At 33.8% G+C, this 19,762-nt stretch overlaps 1 long non-coding RNA gene across 1 annotated transcript; it reads left to right on the top strand.

The window, feature by feature from the left end:
* Window positions 1-13,822: 13,822 nt before the first annotated feature.
* LOC136973030 (uncharacterized) lies at window positions 13,823-14,985 on the top strand. Its single transcript, XR_010880430.1, has 3 exons — window positions 13,823-14,025; window positions 14,139-14,323; window positions 14,455-14,985. It is a non-coding gene; the product is annotated as an uncharacterized lncRNA (long non-coding RNA).
* The last annotated feature ends 4,777 nt before the right edge of the window (window positions 14,986-19,762 follow it).

Here is a 19,762-nt window from a genome sequence, read left to right as displayed (position 1 = left end):
AATTTCCCCTGAATGAAGTTACATAGATGTGCGGCACGACTCCATTGTTATCAGGAAAAGTATGATGTACAGGGGCGAGACACTACAAATTTGAGATGAGGAACATTTTTTAAATTTAGAATATGATTAAAAATTGCAGCCCGGCATTGTGACGACGTCACAATGAATAATTGCTCGTATATTTTGGATTTATATACAAGTTTATAGGGCTATAGACCAAATTTAATATATGCAATTGTTAATATTGTCCTGTTTCCTTTTCTTCACTGATATTCGGTTATGTTGTTAGTGGCTTCAATATTAAATTATTATTATAAAATTGTATGCTACATTATAGAATATTGTATAAATTTAGTGATAAACAAGCGAGTCTCTTATAAATATTAAAAGTATGGTTTTTGTGGCGAAATAAATCAGTCATCCACTTAGGATTGCACGCGCATGTTTTTTTTTTTTATTAAATAAATACGACAATTTGTTCCATAGAAGTATGAATAGTAGTTATAGGTATATAGTCCAATTAGTATTTTATTTACTGTTTTAGTGTAAAAATTATGAAATACGTAAAAGGAATTTCTCTATCAGGATGCAATCTTCTCTCAGATGAACTCCCAGACCACAAGAACTACTGTAATTTTTAATACTCTGTTAGTTTATTCCTGATTTATAGGACCCCGAAGTCGCTATATTTAGTTAGTTACATAATATATGATCATTTTATTTTGATTTACTTACATCAATCAATGATTTTATCACGTTGACTGTAATTATACCACTCATTTAAATTATTCTTATTGTGTAAACCATATATGTTATATAATTTAAAGCATGTTCATTCTATTCTAATATTTGTCTACAGTCATTGAATAACATATAGATGAATATTGTTCAATATTAAATTAGGATAATTTACGTTTCGTTGTTTTTTTCTTCTACCAATATAACTATCAAATTGGCTATTAACCAGGACTTATCACACACAATCAAAGGTGAAAAAATGAAATTATTTATGGAAAATTTTAAATTAGTTTTAATGAAAGTGGTCTTCTTCAACTGAAAGGGTTAAAAGACCCGAAATGCACTGTACATTTCTTTGTTAATTAAAAAATAAAGTTCTAATCTAGTCACCTTTTTGATTGTGGTGTGATAAGTCCTGATGAATAGCCAAATTGACAGCTATATTGGTAGAAGAAAAAATACAGTATAATAATCAAATGACGAGAAGCACTATATAATAAGTAATAATTACTGTTACACTTTTGCATGTGGAAAAAAATTTACGATTTATAGAAGCTCGCCATCACATTCTTTTGCTCACCATCATTGAACAATGATGGTGAGCAAAAGAATATTCATGCTCTATTAATTTTCTTAACATACGATTTCAATGATATTAATAGCAAAACCTTTCAATTGGTCCATGACCGTATTTGAAAATTATCTATAAAAGATAATTTTTATTAGTTTCGAAGCGATATTTAATTGTTTATATCGTTTTAAATACATGTTTATTTTTATTTAATTGTTTTTAAAGTTGTTATTAAAAACTTTTCCAGTATTAAATTACTAATGGCATTATGGCATGTAATAAAAAAAAACCCATTAAAAATTAGGTTTATTCGTTAGTGTATATTTGATGCAAGAGGGATATATATTATTAAGAAAAGCAAGGATCAGTTTATTAGTTAAAAGTTTATATAACTATAATTATAGATAGAATGTTTATTATAAACATATCTAGAATGATTTTTTTCGAACAAATAAAGATGTTTAAAAAATCTGGAACTAGGTCACATATTTGGTACAGTTATCAGTATAGATACACCGCATTTGACACCGCGTTAATCTGTGTTTTTGTCTTCATTAAATACGTTCTCATTTTTCAGCTACTGAAACTTTCAATTAAACAATTTAAGGAATTAAATTTTGCAAAAAAAAATTATTTTATTAAATAACATCATCATCTACTGACCGACGTCAGTAGATGATGATGTTATTAGGTAGATAATCATAAACGTCAGTAGATGACGTTTATGATTATCTACCTAACGTCAAAACAATAGTTTAATTTTCAATTTTCTAGAATTCTAATGCATTTTAATTCGTTATCATTTTATCAATTTAAATAATAATAATAATAATATATAATATTATTTCCATATATGATTTAGCGTTAGAGATGTAATTTTCGTGCAAATTTCAAGACAGAATTCTAGAAATTAACCTACGTGATTTAATCTTAAAAATGGCAGTTATAGTTTGGAGTTTGGAGTATTGTAAATGATAGTGTAACGTTACATGCAATTATAATTTTCATTCATTCATTAGTTGAGATTGAGTCTTACAACGACATGTAATTGTTTGTAAGCATAAAGTAATTAAGTTTGTTAAAATATGAAAGAAAACATCAATAAAATTCAATATTCTTACATAAAGACATTTTTATGATTTTCTGATTAATAAAAACCAGAAAGAGCTTGAAGGAAAGAATAAAAATTAAGGCTGTCGAGAGGGGAGCTAGTAATTTTGTTTAAGCTCCCCTTTCTCGATGATCCTACCCCTATAAATTTTATTTTTTAACATGAAATAAAACTTTTAAGACTGCTTTTTAAAAGTAAAGAAACATTCTACGTATCTCATTTGTTTACAAAAAAAAAAAAAAAAAAATTAAAGGAAAAAAGACAAAGGAACCCTCTCTATTCCCTGGCTCCATACAAGCTCTTGACAGCTCTGTTGAAAACCGTATATAATATTTTTTTCCTATTTTACAAAGTGGCTGATTACACGACTAAATAGATAACCTTTTTTGTAAACTTTTATAAGTCATATGGTCACCCCCAAAATCAACATATTGACAAAACACACTTTGTCCTCGATAGAAATATGGTTTGTACATTGGCTTTAGATTATTATTTGCTTATTAACAAAATTCAACCAATCGTTTATTACGGGATGGTCCTGTGGAGTTTTCTTTACATATCTAGCACCTAAATAGGACCAGCATTTTATAGAGTTCTCCCGCAAAGCACTCCTGCAAATAGTACTAGGATGCAATAAGACAACGCAACATGTTGCGTTGTCTTGTTGCACCATAATCCTATTTGCAGGAATTTCCGTAAGGATGTTTAACTTGAGATGCTGAAGCGTTCTCTACGTCTACTCCTTCAGATTTTTACTTTTCCGGTTGTAATTTAACAGATGGAAAGTATGACAAATGTAAAAATTTTGGGGGATAATATTTACATAATAAATTGTATAATAAGAACATAGAGGCGTATGAATTAATACCTGATAATATTTTGACCTCAAGATTTTTAATTTTTGGACTCACGGGACCATGAAGCGTCAAAAAATGCAAAATAAGTTGAATTTTTCTGTTTAGCCTATATGGATGTTAGTGTGCGAGGACACGATTTTGTTTACCTACTTTGAAGCTTAATAACTCCTGTGCCTTTTGTCGAAAATTTCTGAAATCTTGCAAGGTGTTTTCTATATTAAGGAGATATGTTTCTTGAAATTTTCAGGAAAATCAGACCATTGGTACAGGAGATGTGGCCCATTTTCTTTAATATCTCCCAAAACAATCTGAAGATTTATAAAGGTAATGGCAGCAATTGTTAGGAATGAAAACAAAGAAAAAACACTGGGAAAGTTCAGCATCAACTTTACCAACATTTTAAAATTTTATTATTGCTTTTATGGTTTCATATTTTCTTTACTATGCTTATCAGCATTTTTTCTTTTGAGCCTTTCATAATTATAGTATTTTATTCGTACAGACTACATTTTTATGCAAATAAGTTGGATATTATATTGCTTATCCTTGGCATATTGAAAAATACAAATTGGATTATCTACGAAGTTTGATAGTTTTATTAAGCTAAAATACGAATAATACTCAAAACAATAGTATAAATGTTATAAACTTTAAATCATTTTTATGTAACAGATCTTGAAGATTTATTTATTTATTTACTGTAATAAGTACAGTAGAGCGTCGATAAGTGGAACCAATTGGGGACTGGGGTCCTTCCAGTTAATGATTTGTTCCAGTTTCCGACTTTGTACGAAAAAATACATTAACCTGTCCGATGTTCAAATTTTTCTCCGTTGCGTATCGCTTCCTGTTGAATTTTTCTCCGTTGCGTGTCGCTTCGTGTTGAATTTTCGTCGATTTTAAGCCTAACGAAAATTTTTATAATAATCATCGAGGCTATCGTATCGTTAAAAATTATTTCTGCATTTTGTACAAACAAAATAAATATATTGAAGAATATAAAAAAACATGAAAATTATACTTTAGAAGTAAATTTAGTATCAAAAACATTCGATTCAGCACGACACAGTCCGACTGAAAATCGTTCCACTTTCCGGCATTCATTACCACGTCCTTATCGACGCTCTACTGTAGATGAAGGGAGACAATAAGAATATATCATAACGATTACGGATAATTACAAATTTAGGTTAATTATTTTAAATATATTTATGATGACAATTAAACTTACATTCGTTTTTTCCGAATAATGTATAGGCTATTATTACATCAATTTGACGTCATTCTTACAATTTTCTTATGTGGGAGTGTGATAATGACGTTAGTTTGACGTAAAAGTGTACGCTAATTAGACAAAATGAATACACCTTAAGTAAACATTTCCAACTACTTTTCAGATTTTGATCTAAATGTTGAAATTTTCGGTCAGACATTTTCATTAGTTCATTTCTTCTGTGTTCAAATGATTTATTTAATTTCTATTATTTAAAAGTAAAATTATATCAACTTTTATAAGTAATTTTAATTTCCATCCTTTAAATTTTATTGAAAGGTATTAACAATGTATTAACAATGAAAGGTATTAACACGTACGGTACATAGAAATTTATTGAAAGGTATTTGTCGTTGTATACGAAACAAAAATGTTTTTTTTTTCTTTTTAATTTATCATTTCAGAATGTAACTCCCCAACTGTTGTCCGAATTGTTCAGCTTTTTCTCTAAGTTTCCATCAACAAGAATATTCTTGTAGCACCCTTCATGCACATTTCAGCATCAAGATACTCATACTCAGTCTTTATTAGCCAGGTTAAGGCCGAAGTTTTAAACGCGAAAACGTGTACGTCGGACGTCCGGCGCCGCTTTCCTGTAAGCCTAGAAGTTTGACAATGGTGTTTGGAAAGTCAGTGGAACCATGCTCGACATTCAAAGGCCATGTATTGAATCTATTGGAATTAAGTTGGGACAGAAATAAGATTCGACTTAGCGAAAATTTCAAGTTATGGAAGTTCGACTTATTGAGAATCGACTGTATTATCTCTTTTTTTTTCTTAAAAAACAAGTTATTACATTATAAAAATTTTTTCGAGATTCAATTGCTGATCTCTTTTTAGGTCTTTTTTTAAAACTCTTTTTGTCTTCCGAGTATTGAGAGGGTTTCCCCTATTGAAAGTTTGACTAGAATTACAATGAGTATGGCCAAATAGTAAGGAATGGGGTTCGACGCATTTGAATTAAATTTGTATCTATGAAAATTTGTGACACTCGAATCAGGGTTCGAATCGGATTTTCTAGAGCGACTCGTTTCCTTTTATTTAGTATAACTAATTAAATTATGCTGAGTTTAAAATTAATGTGAACTGTTTTATCCTTTGATCGTTTTATCCACAACTAACCTAGTCAGTTAACGAAAAATTTATTACTCACGAAAATTGATAGTGTATTCATTATACAAAGATAAGTAATGTATGAAAAATAAATCTTTTAACGAAGAATTTTTGCCTCCGCGCGTTATCTATTCGATATATAAGAATTGAATTGATGTGTTTGCATTTTCTCGTAACTCGTATTATCACAGTTATTCTAGTGTACGACTTCAAATTCAAAAGAAACGAGAAAAATAAACAAACAGTTGAAAAAATTATGGCTTAAAGATAAAATTTAAAAGTTTAGACGCAATAGATATAATTAACTTACTGGGTGACAAGTATTAAGTGAAAAGGTCATCATTTCGAAAGAAGTGTGAAACTGTCTTCACTTCTTTCCTAATCGAATAAATGTAGTTGTTTGGATGTTTAAAATAACTTTAGAAAAATATTATTTTAAGAATAAATAAATAAAAAATATATCTTAAAGTAAAAAATTAAATACGTAACATGGCCGGCGTTTATTTACATTTAACAAATATAAAATATAATTACGACTATACAAAGTTGAAGACTTTGTCTTGTCTTTAATCCGCCGTTCGCACCATCAGCAATCCTTTTAAATTTCACAAACTAGAGGACTAGAGGACGCTTTTTACCTGTTTACATTCTTTTACGGAGATTGAAGCCTCTAAGGAAAGGTCGCCTCTAGGAGTTTGTGAAATTTAAAAGGATTGCTGATGGTGCGAACGGCGGATTAAAGACAAGACAAAGTCTTCAACTTTGTATAGTCGTAATTATATTTTATATTTGTTAAATGTAAATAAACGCCGGCCATGTTACGTATTTAATTTTTTACTTTAAAATGTAATAATTTAACTGTGGCAATAGCACTAGAGGACGCTTTTTACCTGTTTTACATTCTTTTACGGAGATTGAAGCCTCTAAGGAAAGGTCGCCTCCAGGAGTTTGTGAAATTTAAAAGGATTGCTGATGGTGCGAACGGCGGATTAAAGACAAGACAAAGTCTTCAACTTTGTATAGTCGTAATTATATTTTATATTTGTTAAAAAAAATATATCGTAAATTTTAGTCGATATTTATGTAGAATTGCAAACAAAATTAGTCACATATTTCTTAATAAAGGGCTCGTCGCTTATACCGAAAAGGTTGTTTTCAAAAGTGTCAAATACGACTAGATTACTGCACATCTTGAAGGCGGTTTACATCAAAAGGTCAATTATACTTTATGTACAGTACCTAAAGACAACAACAGATTACGGCTTGTCATGTAGTCATAATCACAACAATTAAATCAAGCTAAAGTAAAATCTTATAAATATGCACACTGACTGATTTGTGTTGATAGCGATCTGTTGCACTTGAAACTTTAAAATTAATCGAATAGAATTTAAAAAGTAGCCGAATTGTCGTAAAATTGGCTAGATAATATATATTCAAATTAACTTATACCATACTTTCAACAGTTTGAATATAGCGAAGGAAATCAATATTCGTTTCTAATAGTTTTTATTCTATAATCAATTAAGTTCAAATTAAATAGAAATGTGTATTGCGAGTTGTATTTAAAATTTTATTTCCACTTTCCTTTTGTCTGGAACTAAGACTCATTTTAATAAATTGTTTATTTTGAAGTCGAGTAGATTTGGAGCAGAAATACGTTAATGTATATGTACTTCTTTTCTGATAAATATCTGATTTTTTTATATCAAAACCAAAACAAAACTACAAGTCTAAAAACAAATAAATTTTCTATAAAAGGTATTTTTCCAAATAGAACAGTACTTGCTTACTTTAATTCCGCTTAAAATAGATTAATTCCTTATTATCCACCAATAAAATAACAGCACAAAAATATTAACTTATTCAAGTTAAATTGCAGATAAAGCAAATCCATTTCTATATCACATTATATTTTGTATCATACAGCTTTAATTCGACTTTCGAACGTACAGGCCTACTAATTATTATTATTATTTTTTTTTCTATTTTACCACTCGCAAGTTACATATCCAGGTCGAGCCAAGTTCAAAAAATCTTTCAACGAGTTGCATAACTTTCCCGGCTTTTGAGATTTTATTTAAAAAATAACTTTTATATTATTAATCGTAATGAATAAAATTTCATGTGGCGCCATGTTATGAGATTTTATTATAAAAACTCTTTATATTTATAATTATTATAAAATGAGTTTTATAAGAATTAAAATTGTAAGTGCAAATAACAACTAAAATCATCATTAAGTCCGATACTATTTGAGTTACAACACACGATTCCTCTCTGTCTCCCATTCCCCACCCTTAAACACCAAAATTTAATAGCATTAATGCCCCTTATACACAAACTATTGTGTCAAATTTCGTTTCTTCATCATTACCCCGTCCTGAGATTTTAAACAAAAAAGACACCAACACAAATCCACAAAATTTTTCACTCTTTTTCTTTAAAGTTTTTGGTTCAGGGAATCACAAAACCAGTAGATTTTTAAAAACTCAAAAGGTTAAATTTGACACAATTCCAACACTTTCCTTTGTTATGTATACGAATAATTACTGAAATTTTAATATTTTTGTAATTTTTCTATTAAAACGACTTCATTATAATATAGTTGTTTTAGCTATTGATAGTGGCGGTGATTTGGCTGGATGGCCGAGCGGTCAAGCCTACCGCTCTGGGGGACCCAGGATCGAATTCGGACGGGTCGAAAGATTCCAGGAATTTTTCGGGGGTGGACCGTTCGGATATGTCGGGCCTCGTTCCTCACCACCCGGCCGCCCATTGTTGGCCTGGCCGAACCCATAATGAGCTTGCTAAAAGAAGCCCTCTTAGTGCCCACAGGGCGGAGTTTTAAAAAAGTACTTCTTTTGTTGTGTAGTATTCCTGATTTATCTACCTCGGCTGCTTTAAACACTTTGTTAAATCCGCCTGGGCGGATCGAACAATCAGAGGCCCGTGGGCACAAATACGGTGGGGCCCCCCTTTGAGAGTAGGCAAATGATTTGATGATTTAGAAAATTTACACAAAATACTGTACTTTCAACTAAATTTCAACTAGGAAGTTGTAAATTTCATTTAAAAACAAGGTTATTGTAAACATACATACATTTTATTGTGTAAAACTAATTATTTTAATTTAACTGAAAAATACCTATGTAAAATTTTTTCCCGAAATTTTCCGATGTTTCATAGGTTTTTCCCGGGTTTGGTTTTCTCTGCCTGTGGCCCTCATGATTAGGCCACGCTAGGCTGTCGCGGTAATATTAAAAAAAATTATGTTTAAAAATAGTTTTGTGGGGGCCATGGGCACCGGCCCCAAATGCCCTTATGTAAATCCGGCCCTAGATCCGCACCAAATTTTTTATACTTATTCTCTGGGACTCTGAGGAAAATATAAACTTTCGTGAAATCCGGATACTTCGCTCTTCGCTCTTGCGATAAACATAACAATTGTAAGCTAAAATAACGAAGGCATTTTACTGTTTTGACGGGCAATGCCGGACATATCTGCTGGTTATTAATAAAACAAATAATTACGAACTGTATTAAAAATATAAGCTTTTAAAATATTCTAAACTAATTTGATTATTCCTAAAAACCCGTGAAACATTTTCATTTAGTTCAAGTTCAAGAACGCCTTAGTACCGAGTGTCCACACTGAAGAACAGTTTCACACTTAGTCGAGTGTTCACACCGAGTGCCGGTAGGAACTGTCTCGACACTCGGTGTGGAACCGTTCGTCGTAGTTCCGAATCCGGAACTCCCCACCTCCACTGGCAACACTATTCGCATTTTTCATATAGAGGGCGCTATATTTTTACAAAATGGCTAGTTTATCTGGGTCGCTTGTAACTAGTAATGTAAAATTAATCATATCTTACTGTCCGATATAATGATATATGCTGCTTGTAGCTGTTTATCGAGAAATTTTATAGTAGCAGAACAATTATTGCTAGCGGGATACGTCATTATGTGGTATCGAAGCAAGTGAGCGAGATCGTTCTATACATATTTGTGCCCTTTGTGTTAAAAACATCAGCTTTGACATTGTCCTATCAGGGTTAGATTTACAAGTAAAAAGCTATGTAAATTGTTGCTTAGGCTTCGACTTTCAAGGAGCCTCAAACATTGGTACAAAAAAAAAATTAAGTCGAATTTTGTAATAAACATTTTTTTTACAAACAAACAAAATATACTTTACTTTTTATTTTGTGTAGTATTTTGTTAATTTTTTTTCTAAGAATTAACATAAGGTCTTTTAAAAAAAATGATTTTTAATGGAATGGGTATAAAATTTAATTAAATTCAGTTATAAAACAAGACTAGTGAAACCTTGTATCTTTTTCTTCCAATAACCGTATTAAATCACAGAGATAGTCTGATTTAATTCTTTTCATTTTATGATTGATTTCTAAAATTGTGAAGGGTTGGTAGGAGGACTTACATTCAGCTTAGGGCTTCGAAATGCTTAAATCCGACCCTGTGTCCCACACAAAATAACTGGCATTTTAAACTTTAAGAAAATATCTTTTAAAATTGACAGCATAACTTGTTCGTGTAAAGTTGGACAATCGGGAAACCGCTAATTCTTAAGTCTAATTCACTCTTTCACAATTCGGAGAAGCTCATAAATATAACCGACCGATTTCCGAATAATCATCTGTTTTTCATGGAACGCAACAGAAAGCTTTGCTTTTTCTATTGTTACTCATCTGTACTGCTGATAAGACACAAGAATTAATGAAACGACCCAGATAGAATAGTTTTGTTTTTAAACACCAGAGGGCGAGCATCCGGTGAAAAATGCGAATTAGTTGAGAAGTAAACAACATGATGTAACAAACTCTAAAGATATGTTCAAAAGTAGTTATTTAAATAAAGCTTAAATTAAAAAATGATATTGGCTATTAATCGCAGCATAATATGAAAGTTTATTTATTTATTTTTTAACTCATTAACACGAATTCGAACTTAATGTAAAATTTATATTCGATTTGGTCGTTAAATTTTATTTTAAAAAGTAAATGCACCGTGTCTGAAGGAAATTAAGTTTTTTTTTTAATATTAAAAAGGACCTTTGCACTTGTTAATAATAATCACTTGCAAAATCTGCTGACCTTTTCAAATCGAAACCGAAACCAAAACTAAAACTTGAGTGGGCAACAGCTGTGATAACAGGTAAGATTACTCGCTCCATTTAAACAATGTAAAGGCATCCATTGGATACTTAGTTAAATTTAGTATTATGAATTTCATTTTTATATCATGTAATCATTCCTACGGATATAAAAACGAGTCTCTCAAAGAAAGAAGTATTTAAACACGTGCAGGACTGAACACGTGTGATTATAACACGTGTTCAGCTTTTTTACAATGAAAAGGAGAACACAAATAAATTGAAGGAACAGATGCCATTATTTTCTACGTGAAGTCTTTGGTCGATTTGGTCTATCTGAGATTTTAGTAAGTGATAATTCAAGTATTTTTAAGTCACAAAAGTTTCAAGAGTTTTGTTCGAGAAATGGAATCTATCAAAGTTTAATAGCACCAGGACACCCAGCCACAAATGGCCAGGCCGAAAGATATTGTCACACCTTAAAAACACACCTCAAATATATAAAGCATGAAAGCAGTACTTTACATCAGAAGCTCCATGAACTACTATTCTGATATAGAGTACTACTAGATACTATTCCCTTATCTAACAGGAAAAATCCAGCAGAAAACTTATTAGGGCATACAATAAGAACAAAATTAGATCTGCTCAAACCCCAGGCACAAGCTTCCCAAAACCATAACTAAAAAATCAAAATTCTACAAATTTTATCGCATGGACATCGTGTACAATCCCGAAATTACACGACATCTGGTCCTCGGATCAAATATGATATTGTTGCTGAACAACTAGGATGTACAGTACATTACTTAATTGAACTTGACGATGAATACATAATAAAAAAGGCAGTACAATCAACTATGCCTGTGTGAAATTAACAAACAGACAAATCCTGTTCAGATAATCTTGTCTTTATTTTTAGAATTTACAAATTTTAAGAATATTACTGATCCCATTGTTTAAATTTTATGAATATATTTACAATATTTTTTAAGAATCAGAGAATGGAGATAGAGGATTTACAGCGGCAGATAGATAGACTGAAGATAGATGTAAACTATTTTAAGTGTTTTCTAAGAGAAGAGCACATACCAATAACGTTCCGTTTGCCGGCATCTATATGTTCAAGTAATCAATTAAGTGATGTAAGGAAAATAGAAAAGTTACTTATAAAATCAGCAATTAAAAAGAAAGGTAAAAAAATTTTCTTGATGAAGAGACTCAATGGAAATAATAATATTATAAACAATAATTTAGATCAGTACATTTTAAATAAAAATATTAAATTAAATGAAAAATTTGATTATCCTACTGATGTAGTAAAACAAGAATGGCTGTATAAATTAATAATTAATCTCACAATTGTTGAGATACCACGTTATTACTTGCGGCTGTTGTTCTGGGGCATAATATGAACCTCGCAATATACTCAAAATCGTTCCTGATAGTAGCTGAAATTGAAAATGCAATACAGAAAATTCCTGGAAATAACAAAGAAAAAGTTAAATTAAGGATTACTTTAAGTAAAGACTTGGCAAAATACAAAGGTAAAAATGATATTAAAAGCGGTTATATAGTAGATAAAAACGCAACGAAAGTAATTAATAAATCATAAAGATTAATAAAATTTTTTGAAAGAAATAATCTTTCCTTTATTAAAGCAGATAAATTGCATCAATTAGTTATATTAAAAAGAGAAGAATTATTGTCTAAGAAAATAGAAAGTGTTTCATCTGAGGAATACAAACTTCTACCAAAAGATCCCATAGACGAGATACAAAACAGTCTTACTAAACTAATGAAGAAGTATAAGAAGGAATTTTCAAGCCAACAAGTAAAGAATATTTTAGACTTTAATAATGTAAGAGAGCCTAAATTAAACATAAGACAAAACACACAAACCAGGAAACACTTGTAGACCTTTAGTAGATTTTAAGAAATCTATTTTATATAATCTTGAATGTTATTTAAAAACATACAGGAAATAGATAAATCCATTTATAGCATACAGAATACAGATGAATTGATCAATGGACTATTAAAAGGTAGAATTAAACAAAATTTTTGTATTATGAGTCTCGATGTTAAATCGATGTATCGATCTATTACTTTAGAAGTGATTAAAGAAACTATTAGTAAGTATAAGATGCCTGAACACATATTGAATTTTATAGAATTTGTGTTTAAAAACAATTACTTTAAAATCTCTACAGGCTATTACTGCCAAAGGAAAGGAATTGCTATGGAATTGGTTATTGGACCAAAATTGGCTGACATTTGCATGATAGCAATAGATGAGAAGATATCACATTCAAGGTATTCAATATTATGCAAGATATGTAGACGATATACTGATAATATATGATTCACAAATAATTTCACTTAAAGACCTTGAAGGATATGCAAATAAGTTGGATAGGAATTTAAAATTTACAAGTGAAGAAGAACAAAACCAAGAAATTAATTTTCTGGATGTTGTTATAAAAAGAGAGGATACAAAAATTTTGTTCCGTAAGCATGAAAAACCATGCAATACAAAGAAAACTATTAATTACAATTCATATTGCCCTATAGAAACAAAGAAGAATGTATTTGTAATGGAATTAAAGAAAATACTAAATAGAACAAAGCTACAAGAAGATATAGAAATAGAAACAAGACAACTCTTCAAAAAATATTTATTAAATACACTCAAACCTGTTTTTGTGCGATTTTTTATTTGTGTGATTTGTTTTGTGTGATTTTTTGTGTGCGGTATATGAATTTCAATCAAATTGGTATACTGCACAAAAATAAAAGAACAAAAAAATAATTGCACATATAAAAAATTGCACAAAAAAAGACCGCACAAAAACAGGTTTGAGTGTAATTATCCAAAGAAGACTGCATGTAAGTGGTATAACTGTTACATAAATCATAGATATAAAGTTATAAATTATTCGTTGTTTGATTCTTATGTTAAGTTTTCTTATATAAATAATTTATTTGAAAAATACAAACCAGTTTTTAGGAAATTTTCTGTGTGTTTAGTAGCAAAACAAAAAAACAAGATGATGAATGTAATTAATGTTATAAATAATGAGGATCCAAATATATTAAAAAACCAACTCAAAATTGCAGGTGTTGTTTACAAGCTATCGTGTACTTTCCAAGACTGAAACATTACATAGGAGAAACGGGAAGGAAATTGGAAATATGGTTAAAAGAACATGAAGCTGCTATTAGGTTAAAAAGACAAGAATTGCCGTGGTGTTTACATTAGTATAAATTTAATTGTAAAATAAACAGAAATAATGTTAAAATATTATATAAAATAAAAAACTGTTTAAAAAGAAGAATCATTGAACATTTTTGTATTGTAGCATATGCAAATGTAATAAATCTGAATACCAGAATGAATGTAGATGCATACTGGGAAGAGATCACCCAGCAAAAAAAGAACAGCAACCGGCAGTTCATTGTATTTACTGATGAGGCTTGACTGTATGAAAGCGAAATACATTTGGATTGTATGAACTTATTGAAAATGGAGCTATTGGCGATAAAGGTTTAGTTTTTTCTTTGTTATTTGTTTGTCTGCCTAACTGAATTTCTCGAAGTCAGATAAAAAAGAGTATTTTTACTTGTTTTAGTCTGGAAGTAATCTTGTCTTTATTTTTAGAATTTACAAATTTTCAGATAAGATTTTACTTCAACGAAAAGAAAATTGACAGGTGCAACGGCATAGTAAACAGTACTCATCCCCAGCTAGCGCTAGTCCACACCCAAGCACAATTAGCTACGATGAAGAAACTGTAATGACTCTACTCAACAAAAAGGAAACAATGACGAAAACTGCTTCCGAACAGCCTCCAGAGAAAAAGGAGAGAGAATCTAGCCAAACGATGACAAACTTGAATCAGAGCCTCCACAATCAACATGAATACGAAGACCAGTACAATGCCTAAATCTTTTAAATAAACAAATTTTAAACATTTTATTAACCGTGGGAGAGTTGTTATGTATGTAAACCTCCAGGAGATAACCTACACCAAATTGCCCCTTGACCTTGTTAAGCAACACCGCACCTCTGACCTTTGTTGTGTTTCTTTGTCTTTGGTCAATTGTGCATTAGCTGTGATGACACTTAGACCTGTAGGCACATGTTACATTTGTATTATCACAAAGTTATGTTTGTTTTATAATAAAGTTAATTATATATGTTAACAAGTAATCGTTTATTTTGCGGACACAACACTTATCACCTTGCCCATTCAGCCAGCTAGTAAAACTGTGTGTGTAAATTTAAAAAATGAGATGTTAGTAATTAATAAATAATGTATAAATTGATTAGAGATGGGTAGTAGCTAACTACTCTCAACATAGTTAATTGCTAGTTACAGTTACTGTCCCAATTTAATAATTAAATTACTAGTTTATCACTTGTTTAGTTTCAGCAACTCTAGCAATTTTTTTAATTTGCTATAATTTTCCCTTATTGTAATCTATTGTCCTAAGCAGAGTGAACACATTGTGGCCGCCACGCCAGTGCCAGAGATCCCAAACACTGCCTGGCAACACTTGCCAACGAGATGTTGGCTGGCAACTTGTAGAAAAAGAAGCGCAAAAGTTTGCGGGTTTTTGCCTGGTGTTGGCCGAGGATGTCGATGACAGTTCTCACGTTTTTAATAAAGTTTTTTGTTACTGTTCGTGTTTGTCTGCTTAGTTCTAAAGATCAGTAGGATCGAATGACAAAGTGGTGACCCGAACGTGATACGATTAACGAACTACCTGGACTTTCGACTGAATTGGATAGTGAACAACTCTGTGTCTATGAAGGAACATTTTTAACAGGACATGCAGGTATGATCAGTTTCTGAATCGTAAATTCAATAAGACGACTAAGAGTGCGTGACTCGGGCTAAGCCTAATCAAAGACTATCCCGCTTTCCTTGTACCCGCATAGTTAGGCGCCCGAAATGGCGGAACAGAACGAGTTGGAAATCGAATGTGTACAGGCAAAAATGCCTATCTTCACTAAAACCAACATCAAATTATTTTTTGTGCAGCTAGACGCAGCTTTTGCCATTAATCGGATTACAAGTGAGAACACTAAGTACAACTATTTAATCAATTCCCTGGATGCGGAGATTCTATCTAACGTCAGTGACTTAGTATTTGACCGTCCAGCCGAGGCTCCGTTTACTAAACTCAAAGATTGACTCCTCGAAATTTTTCAGAACTCCGCTGCCAAAGAGGCTAAAATTCTGCTTGAAGATCTGGCGCTAGGGGATCAGAAACCCAGCGTTTTACTCCGTAAAATGAGGGAGCTTTCAGCGGGCAAGATTACCAAAGAATTTCTTAGAAACTTGTGGCTCCAACGTCTCCCCAAAAATATTCAGACAGTTCTGGCTGTTAGCGGTGATGAACTAGACAAGCTAGCCATCCTTGCTGACAAGGTTGCTGAACTTACAGAACCAACCCAACTGGCCAGCATCAACTTAGAAGCTGGAAATCCCATAATCAAAAATCTCGAAATGCAGATATTAGAACTCACAACGAAGGTTGCAGAACTTAATGTATCGCGTACTGCTCGTCCCCGTTATCGTAGTAGGGAGAGAAACCGACATGACCCGAATTCGAGGTATCGCATTAGTTCATGCCCTCGAGGAAGAAGCCTCAATCATCAGGGATATTGTTACTACCATGATAAGTTTGGATCAGCCACTAGGAAATGTCGTTCGCCGTGTTCCTTCGACCGAACTGCTGATCAGGGAAACGAGCGCAGCCAGCCGCAGTAACGGCCTGTGGGTCCAGCCTGGCTCCTAAATATAGCCGTCTGTTTGTGTATGACAACAAAACTGGCCTAAATTTCTTAATTGATTGGGCAGATTTATCGATCATTCCCAATCGCACTAAGAATCAGCCTACAAAGGTTGAATTGTATGCTGCCAACGACTCTAAAATCTCAACGTATGGAACAAAGGTGCTAGAACTTGACCTGAACTTAAGACGTTCTTTCAGATGGGAATTTACCATAGCTGATGTGCAGAAGCCTATAATCGGTGCAGACTTTTTGGCCAACTTTGGACTCATTCTCGACATACGAAACAGATTACTGGTCGACCCCCTGACTTCCCTTACTACACGAGGAAGATATTATACAGGACCACCTACTTCTATCAAAACTATAATCAGCAATTCCCCAATGCAGGATATCCTTAAGGACTTTCCACATCTCACTCGTCCTCGACCGTTTTCAGATAAAGTCAGGCACAACACAGTGCATTATATCGAGACACACGGTCCACCCGTATTTGCTAAACCCCGTAGATTGCATCTGGCTCAGCTGCAAGTAGCAAAGCAAGAATTCCAGCACATGATGGAGTTAGGTATATGCAGACCATCAAAGTCCAACTGGGCTTCTCCCCTCCATATGGTGCCGAAGGGTCGTAACGATTGGAGACCTACTGGAGACTATCGTGCCCTGAATAGGATAACTGTTCCCGATCACTATCCAGTGCCACACATCCATGATTTTGGTCAAAGTCTACACGGAGCCCGAATATTTTCCAAGATCGATTTGGTTAGAGCCTTCCATCATATACCAGTTAACCCAGATGATGTGCCAAAGACAGCCATTACAACGCCATTTGGGCTATTTGAATTCGTTTTCCTTCCTTTTGGTCTCTGCAACGCAGCCCAATCATTCCAACGATTCATGCACGAAGTTCTGAAAGGCTTAAACTTTTGTTTTTCATACCTAGATGACATCCTCATTGCTAGCACTTCGTGGGAGGAACATAAGATGCACATGCGGCAAGTGTTTCAACGCCTTGACAAGTACGGTCTGCAAATCAATGCATCCAAGTGTACTTTTGCTGCTCCACATGTATCATTCTTAGGATACATGGTGTCTTCCCATGGCGTTATGCCACTTCCAGAACGTGTATCTGCCATAACTCAACAGAAGCGACCACAGACCCTCAAACAACTGAGAAGGTTCTTAGGCATCTTGAACTTCTATCGTAGGTTCCTACCCCATGCGGCCCATCACCAAGCTCCTTTACACGACCTACTTAAAGGAGCAAAGAAAAACGACCAGCGCGAGATTAAATGGACTGACAATTCGATTCAGGCATTTGAGTCATGTAAGTCACAATTAGCAGATGCCACCTTACTACATCATCCTTCACCAAGTGCTACCCTTGCACTTCACGTCGATGCATCCGATTCTGCTGTGGGCGCTGCCCTTCATCAAGTTACAGCACAAGGTCTCCAGCCACTGGCGTTCTTTTCCCGCAAACTGAGTAACTCTCAGCGTCAGTATTCTGCATACGACCGAGAACTTTTGGCTGTGTATTTGGCTGTGAAACATTTCCGGTTTATGCTGGAAGCACGACAGTTCACCATTTACACAGACCATAAACCATTAACGTTTGCCTTCCAGCAACGACACGATAAGTGTACACCCCGTCAGTTGAGACATCTTGATTTTATAGGACAATTCTCAACAGACATCAGACACATAAAGGGGATCGATAACGTTCCAGCTGATGCTCTTTCCCGTATTGAATCAATTAGTAGCCCATCTATAGATTATAGCAAAATTGCAAAAGACCAACAGCAAGATCCTGAGCTCCAGTCTCTCCTGACTTCAAGTGACTCATCACTTGTACTTAAGAAGTTTAAACTTCCTGATAGTGATGTCGAAATTTACTGTGATGTATCGACAGGTCGCATTCGTCCATACATTCCGCCTAGTTATCGTCGCACTGCTTTCAACACTGTCCATAACCTGTCCCATCCAGGTGTAAGGAGCTCAACAAGATTGGTAAAAGCAAAATTTGTTTGGCCATCCATCAGTAAAGACTGCCAGACATGGTCTCGCACCTGCATTTCTTGTCAACGGTCGAAGATCCAGAGACATGTCGCTAGCCCTTTGGGAACCTTTCCTGTTCCAGACGCTAGATTTTTAAATATTCATATTGACATTGTTGGTCCATTGCCACCTTCCAACGGCTCAACATATTGCCTCACAATCATCGATAGATTTTCTCGTTGGCCTGAAGCAATCCGTTGCCAGATATAGCAGCTGAAACAGTAGCTTCAGCCCTGTACTCAGGCTGGATATCTCGCTTTGGAGTGCCTGCCCAAATAACATCTGATCAAGGACGGCAATTCGAATCTGGCTTATTTAAATCCCTCACTCAACTTCTTGGTACCCAAAGAGTTAGGACAACAGCATACCATCCAATTGCAAATGGCATTGTTGAACGCTTTCATCGTTCACTTAAAACTGCCATCAAGTGTCACTCTACTGAAAGATGGACGGAAGTGCTACCTACAGTTTTGTTAGGATTGCGAACTGCGCTCCGTGAAGACACCAATACTACCGCGGCTGAGATGCTCTATGGCACCAGCCTCTGACTGCCTGGAGAGTTTTTCGTTCCAGGTTCTCAGGACGTCAATCCATGTTCTTTCGTCGAAAAACTCAGGACGATGATGGCAAACTTAAAACCAGTGCCTGTGGTGCACCACTCCTACTGCAACCCATTTATCCACAAAGAACTGCAGTCATGTTCCCACGTATTTTTTCGCAATGATGCTGTACGGAAGCCCTTGCAGCCTCCATACGATGGACCCTACGAAGTCGTGTCACGTGGTAGCAAGACATTCACTCTATGCATAAAAGGAAAAGAAACTGTAGTTTCTATTGATCGACTGAAACCGGCTTTTATTCTCGCAGCGAGTGAGTCGGACCAGTCACCCCCAACGTCTCCAATGCCAAGACCAGCGCCAACTAAACGTACCACAGACAATCCAGCCCCAACGCGACAAACTACCACACGCTCTGGCCGACATGTAACCTTTCCCGCTCGTTTCGTGTCGCAGACACTGGTGGGGGAGTAGCTGTGGCCGCCACGCCAGCGCCAGAGATCCTGAACACTGCCTGGCAACACTTGCCAACGAGATGTTGGCTGGCAACTTGTAGAAAAAGAAGCGC

Source organism: Centruroides vittatus, unplaced genomic scaffold (assembly GCF_030686945.1).
Source record: "Centruroides vittatus isolate TY-2023 unplaced genomic scaffold, ASM3068694v2 contig_1074, whole genome shotgun sequence".
Classification (NCBI taxonomy): domain Eukaryota; kingdom Metazoa; phylum Arthropoda; class Arachnida; order Scorpiones; family Buthidae; genus Centruroides; species Centruroides vittatus.
The sequence above is the reverse complement of the archived record's forward strand: the minus strand, read 5'-3'. Positions and strand labels throughout refer to the sequence as shown.